General features: G+C 40.2%; 1 pseudogene; it reads left to right on the forward strand.

The window, feature by feature from the left end:
• The first annotated feature begins 4,071 nt into the window (after nucleotides 1–4,071).
• On the forward strand, nucleotides 4,072–5,199 carry LOC127485541 (NIF3-like protein 1 pseudogene; annotated as a pseudogene).
• Nucleotides 5,200–5,998: the final 799 nt, after the last annotated feature.

Genomic DNA, 5,998 nt, shown 5'->3' on the forward strand with positions numbered 1-5,998 from the left:
TAGTGATATTGAGCATTTTTCACTTGCCTGTGGTTTTTAAAAATTTCTCTTTTGATTAGTGCCTGTAGAGCAGCTCACATTGGTTGCCCAGAGAACCAGCTATATCCTGTGCCTTCTTATGCAGTCACAGGGTTTCCACAGTCTCAGCACACAGGGCTCCCATTGTCAATGGGTGCAGAGGATTTGATCCACCTTGCTAGACTGTCTCATTCACAGAGAGGCAGAGACATTCCAAGAGCCTTGACAGTTTGAGCATTGGAGCCTGTGACATGTTGAGAGATTGGGGGGACCTCAGTAATATGTGGGTGCACAGACTCTAGTCAATTTGCCCAGCCAGACTCAAAGTCAGTGGGAAACATGGAGTTTTCCTTCTGTTAGAATCTAGATCACACACATGCACAATAGCCACCAACCAAATGCTTCCTTCTCCCCACCAGTTGCAAGTTGCACGCATTCAAGCTGCTGCCACTGGTACTGGTAGTAGATGGCATCTTGTCTCAGCCAGGTGCTGGGCACGTGCACAAGAGCTTCTGCAGCTTCTGTTTCTGTCCAAAATGGTGCCCACCTTCTCTCAACTGATATTGGGCACCATTGCTTAGTGAATGTAGTGAGAGAAACATGCCCCCCCTTGTTTTTTACTGGGTCAGTGGGTACACTTTCCCCTCAGAGCTCCAGGCCAGGCTCACGTCAAAGTCTCCCTCTGTCTGTATCACCAGTGGTATGGGTTGCTGCAGTCTGATCTCACCTCACTCTCCAAAGCTGGTGCTTTCTCCTCCTCTTGGCTGCTGGCATCATGTTGTGTCTGTGTTCATGCTGCATGTCTGCATCTTCCACACAGATCCATGGCATTTCTCTCCTGTAGAATTTCCACCACAGTTTTCTCTAACTCTTCCCCAATAATGTACTTCCAACATTTTTTGAAACTAGTTACCACTAGTATATGCACTTCCCTATTCCACCATCTTGGAATCCTCCAACATGCATGCTTTTTATGAAATTTTAGGTATATAAAATCTGGAGATACTCTATTGAAGAGCTAACATGGCATCCCATGGGTACCCCTGTATTAAGAGGAACATAGTTAATATCATTGAATTATTTTTACATTGTTCAGTTGTTAGTGACACATGATCTTTGCAATTCTGTAATTAATTTGGGTAATAATTCTTAAAATTATATTATCTTTACTAATTTAAATTTTTTACAAAATCAGTAGCAAATGAATGTCTTCATGAAACTAAGTTGTGTTTGATCTTTACTAATTAATAAATTGTGTATGCCCTTTCAAGAATGTCTTTCCAGCCTGTAATCATGGGTAAAACACTATTCTTGCATAGGGAGGTTTATTGTTTTTGTTCTTCCAGCTTATATATCTGTTATTCTGTATACATTTCTATCATAATCTTGTTTTGCACAGTGAAATGTAGGTACAGTCCTGACCAGTTCTCTCAATACCACCTTATTTCATTTTCTCTTCCAGATATAGTTCTATTGACTTCTATATGTCTACATGTTTCTAAGACCAGAGAAATTAATATATCTCAGTAACTTGCTTACTTCATCATTCCTCAGCTCATTTTACATTGTCCTTTAGGACCTTTATGAAAATTTGTTAATTAAAATGGAAAGGCAAACACAACATTCATCCTTAGAGAATGCACATGAACAACATGAAGTTGGCACGGTTATAAGACAATAGAGCCATGTAAGCTGAGAGCAAATTAGTATCTTGTCTTTCTCCCATCCATGCACTAACCAGGCCTGACCCATCTTAGTTTCCAAGATCAGATGAGATTGGGGGTGGGAGGTTCAGGGTTGTATGGCTTTAGACAGTCTCTTGTCTTTCTGATGCTATAGCAAAAAGATATATTTGTTACATTTCAATTTAAAAATTAATTTAAAAATTAATAGGTAATTTGCTAAATACCTATGAGATGTATTCTGAAACAGAACCTTTATGAGTCATAAAGATGATGTTGTGCATAGTGTTTTAGTTCAAGGCTGGAAATAAACACTCAATATACTGCAGAGCCAAGAATTACCTAGTGTTAAAATATAAACACGGGCCAATGCCATGGCTTAGCTGGTTAATGCAATGCCTGTGGTGCCAGTATCCCATATGGGCACTGGAACCCATATGGGTTCTAGTCCTGGTTTCTCTTCTTCCAGTCCAGCTTTCTGCTGTGGCCCAGGAAGGCAGTGGAGGATGGCCCAAGTGCTTGGGCCCCTGCACCTGCATGGGAGACCAGGAGGAAGCACCTGGCTCCTGGCTTCAGATCAGCACAGTGCCATCCATAGCTGCCATTTGGGGGCTGAAACAACAGAAGGAAGACCTTTCTCTCTCTCACTGTCTAACACTACCTGTCAAATTAAAAAAAGTATAAACAGGTTATTTAGCTTATTTTGGAATTGCTAAAACAGTATGATCTTTGATAGCCTTTTGGAGCCTGAATTTATATATAGATAAGATCAGGAGTGTGTGGAGGACAGAATCTATTGTGTGGCCTTAAATAATTGTCCATGCATTTCTCTCAGTCTATTAATGTAGGTTGCACAGACACTTTTTAATGTTATATTTTCAGGCAAATCATTCTATTATACATTTGAATTTTAACCTACTCAAATTAGTCTTAATTGGAGCCCTGAAACACTTACCAGTAACATAAATTATAGTCAGAGCCAAAGGCTATTCTCTAATCATTGCATTAATAGAATCTTTTGTCATGTCTAAAAAGTATTTTTATCTTCAAAAGAAAGGGAGCTAGGAAGAATGAGACATATAGGTAGAGAGAACACTTTTTTGCATTAATTCATTCCTCAACACCCACAGCAGCCAGACCTGGGCCAAAACTGAATACAAGAGCCAGATATGTAGTCCCAGTCTCTCAGAGGTATGATAGAAGCCTAATTAATTGGTTCTAGAAGTCACATCCAGGCACTCTAAAGTAGAACTAGGGTATCTTAATAGGCATCATAGACTGGTGCTGTGGCTCACTAGGCTAATACTTAGCCTGCGGTGCCAGTACTCCAGGTTCTAGTCTGGTTGGTGTGCCAGTTCTGTCCCAGTTGCTCCTCTTCCAGTCCAGCTCTCTGCTGTGGCCTGGGAAGGCAGTGGAGGATGGCTCAAGTGCTTGGGTCCTCGCACCTGCTTGGGAGACCAGGAGGAAGCACCTGGCTCCTGGCTTCAGATTGGCAGTAGTGGCCATTTGGGGATGAACCAATGGGAGGAAGACCTTTCTCTCTGTCTCTCTCTCACTGTCTAACTCTGCCTGTCAAAAAAAAAATAGGCATCATAACCACTACACTAAATGCATAACGCCCATTTAAATGTTTTTCTTTGGCATATTTGAAAGTACTATATATGATTTTCCCCTGGTAATTCCTCTCTGTTTCTATCAGAACTCCACTGATGGTTTCTTGTATTTTCCTCCTGAAACCATCTGCATTCTCCTTAACATTACCCATCTAGGTATTCCCTCTAATCTCCCATTCATCCCAATCTCTGATTCTGCTTGACTGATTTTGCCATCTGTAATCAGACACTTCTCTTTCCAGTATGAACGTCTTCCATGACCTTTAGACTATAGTTCCTTCTCCATCTTGAATGCTTCTTTGTAGCTGTTCAAATAATACCTCACACTTGATGAATCGCAAATGAAACCTGCAGCATTCATTCTTTTTTATTTGTAGATGGTATTAGTACAAGCCAGCCATGACTTAAATCAACATAATGGGATTTTTGTTGGACTCCTCATTTTATGTCAGGTCTAATTTCAGATCTTTCTGCTTCTTTGCCTTTAAATTTGTAAACTCATTTTTTCATTACTTGATTTTATTTTTACACTAGGTGGACAGAAAGCAATCCTCCTTAATAAAGTTGACAATTAGCTTCACTCAGAACATTTTTAGCAATGCACATTAAAAAAATTCATCTTACAAATTGTTCTGCAATCCAAATACACAACAACTTGAAAAGCGATGTTTAGAAAACAAAATCCAATGTAAAAAGAAAGATTAAAGGCTATGGAGATGTACCTGGACTCAAATTGAGTTTTGCTCAAAAATTGCTGTATGTTGTCATTTTGCTTACGCCTGTTCCCCATGACAGTCTGATTTATGTAATCTCTGAACTTCAATTCTTCCTGTTCCTTCATGGATCTGAAGACTCATTTCCTCCTTGAATGACTTTGTGTCCCTGTCCTCTGCTGAGAGTTGAGACAATGTTGGATTGCTGGTGGAACAAGCCCACCACAAACTATAAATACACTCTTCCTGACCAATGACTTGACTGAGCAGGTGATGGGGGAGGCTCTGCATAAGAGAGCAGATCTCATGTTTTCCTACCTTCCACCTATCTTCCTACACATAAATTGTATTACCTGGACATCCTGAAAGGGGCGCCTGGTGTTCCAGGCTTTGGAGAACAGAGTTGGCATCTACTCTCTTCACACAGCCTATGATGCTGCACCCCAGGGATTGAAAAAGTGGTTTTCCAAAGGGCTTGGAGCCTGCACATCCAGGCATATATAGCCTTCCAAAGCTCATGGCTATCCTATAGAGGAACCACTGAGTACAATTCAACATTAACCATACCCAAGATATGGACAAAGTTGTGTCTGCAGTGAGAGAAGTTGAAGGTGTTCCTGTCACTTCTTTTTCTGCTAGGATTGATGAGGAGAAAAATAAGGATCCTCCTGAATTGTACTGAGAAGACTTTGATGCAGGTGGTGGCTCAGCTCTCTCAAAACAGATAACTTTACCAGAGAACTGAAATTCTGTCACTCCAGAGAAGCCTTTGATCTACATACTAGAATGGGTCGATCATGCACCCTGGATGAATCTGTTGCCTTGGCAACCATGATTGAGCAAATCAAAAGACACCTCAAACTAACTCATATTCAATTAGCTCTTGGGGCAGGAAGGACCTTAGCATCATGAGTCAAAGCTGTGGCCCTGTGTGCTGGTTCTGGGAGCAGCGTCCTGCAGGGTGTGGAAGCAGACCTGTACCTCATGGGTGGGATGTCCCATCATGATGATCTGGATGCTACTTCCCAAGGAATAAATGCCATCCTCTGTGAACACAGTAACACTGAATGAGGCTTTCTTTCTGACCTTTGTGATATTCTGGGTGCCCGCTTGGAGAATTAGATTAATATTATCTTGTCAGAGACAGACAGGGATCTTCTTTGTGTGGTATAAAGCATACAGAAACATCAAGATGATACAACCTACAGATTGCATCTCCACTCATGTGGATGTGTAACATGAGTCGGTGGAGCTGATATATCTTTCTGGAAGAGTATCTTAAGATGGATGAGGATGCTTCAAAAAGTTCATGGAAATGTTTATTTTGAGAAAACTACATAGATTAAAAAATTTCACAAAATACACAACTTTTAGCTCCATTTTCTGCAAACCTTTCTTAACTGCCCTTATATTATCTTTTCTAGTTTATCTGGTTCAACAAATGTTGTATAGTTCATAAGGAAATAACTGAACTACCATAATGAAGAGCAAATATTAAGAAAGATCAACTAAAATCAGTTTACTAAAGATTCTTGGGAAGTAACCAAGTAATTCTCTCCTTAGTTTAGTTATAGTCGGGATATGTTAACCTAGATATCTCTGCCATTGGTTAGTTTCAAAATGTCCTTTAAAAACTTGGAATTGAACACCTATTTTTAGGCAGTAGCCAGTTTGGGATGATATGGTCTGTCCCTGTGTCCATGTTCTGTAGATCCACCCAAATTCCAGTCTTTCACCTCAGTTTCAGAATCAACATGAGATTTATTAGGAGGAAGTTGTTTTTAATATGATTGCTATTCAGATTACTATGTCTTTATTGCTTTTTATTTTATAAAAATAAACCAAATTATAACATTAGTCCAAACCCTAATCCTTACCCTGGCCCTAGCCCTAGCCTTAGTCCTAACCCTAACCCTAAACCTAACTCTATATCTAAACCAATTCTGAAGCCTAATACTAGGTCTACCCCTAG

The sequence above is a fragment of the Oryctolagus cuniculus genome, chromosome 12 (assembly GCF_051225735.1).
Source record: "Oryctolagus cuniculus isolate XC-2025 breed Fujian yellow rabbit chromosome 12, ASM5122573v1, whole genome shotgun sequence".
NCBI classification, from domain to species: domain Eukaryota; kingdom Metazoa; phylum Chordata; class Mammalia; order Lagomorpha; family Leporidae; genus Oryctolagus; species Oryctolagus cuniculus.